Below are 1666 nucleotides of genomic sequence, written 5' to 3'. Positions count from 1 at the left end.
ATATGATCATTTTTTTAATTTTTTTTTTTTTAAATATTATTTTGTAGCACATAACTGCACTCTGTTAATCACTTATTAATGCAATCATAAATTTTTATTATTATTGTAATCCTTGTATTAAATGTATTAACTATCAAATATTAATATGCTATTATTGTTATAGTTATTCTAAATTGTAAATTGTAAATTATCAGTACAAACATTTAATAAAAATAAATAACTAAATAATATATATATATATATATGTTACATTTTATATTTTATAATTTAATTTTGAAATTTAGTGTTATACAATTATGTTTCTTTTACCTGGTATAACTAAATCATTTGAATCGATGTGGTACTTAACTAATAATTAGTGTGCATCAGGTATTTATTTTTTTATATAAACCTGAATGGTTATTATTATGTGTTAGTAGTATACATTTTTATGTTTACAGTGTAATGATTTTTGACAGTGATAATTACACAGTGTTTAAGACAGGATGTCACACCAGTGCACACAGATTTACTGTGTCACACATTACGAAGATTATACACTCGTACCTATTTTTTCATCACACAGAAATATTTAGTGTATATGCTCAATAATTTTTTAACTCTAATGTTGATTTTTTTTTTATCAAACCATAGAATTACGTTCTGCAGATGTAATCGATTACGGGTACAACGGATCTAGCGCGTAGATGGCATTGTTGCAGTGACTCCTTGGAGTTCCACGTTACGGGTGTATCGCTCATGAGCTGCCCATCTCGTGTACCGCTACAATGATCCGACAACGCCTTTACTCGATGCTGATCCGATTATTCGGTGGCTGCAATGTCGTTGACATATTATGAATCTATTCGAATATACTTGCTATAGGCTCAGTCAAACAGAAAGCGGTCTGCCCGCGCGGGCAGCCCGCATTGCCCGCGGCGGGCACTGTATTATCTATGATTGCATAATCGTGGTTAAAAATAGCGCGGGCTGCCGCGGCGGAATCATGTCGACCGCGGCGGTCTGCGGTCTGGTTGTAATATTTTACAGAGAACGCGGTCAGTCACAAATTATTTTAATTATTCATTCCTCATTATCCATCACTATGGCAGATGAGACAGAAAAATTAATTGATTTGGTGCACAATTATCCATATTTATATGATACTAGTCACAGTGAGTATATAAATACTGTAAAAAAAACAGAGAAATGGAATGAAATTGCCGGGATACTCAATAAGCCAAGTAAGCATAGTATAGTAATATAATAATATAGTAGTAATATAATAATATAATATGTGTATTTTATGACATAAACTAATATAAGTAATTTATATAATGATAGATACTTAAATAATATAATGAAATAAACATGTAAAAATAGATTTTGATTTATTTTTATCAGTAAGTACTTATATTATATTAAATCAATAGTAATAATATATAGTAGTATTGTACAAAAACGATTTTGAATGAAAAAACATGGTGTAAAACCTAATAATAATTAGTTATTAAGGAATAAATTATAGTTAAAATAGTTATATTACCTAGTTACATAATTAGTTATATTATAATATAGTGATACAATATTATTATTCAGTTTTTTCATAGTATTATTATTATTTTTCATAGTATAACTATTGATCGATAGTTTCATTACGTAAATAATTGAAATAATTTACGAAGTT

Source organism: Acyrthosiphon pisum, unplaced genomic scaffold, assembly GCF_005508785.2.
Source record: "Acyrthosiphon pisum isolate AL4f unplaced genomic scaffold, pea_aphid_22Mar2018_4r6ur Scaffold_21407;HRSCAF=23902, whole genome shotgun sequence".
Lineage (NCBI taxonomy): Eukaryota > Metazoa > Arthropoda > Insecta > Hemiptera > Aphididae > Acyrthosiphon > Acyrthosiphon pisum.
Note: the sequence above shows the minus strand (reverse complement) of the source record.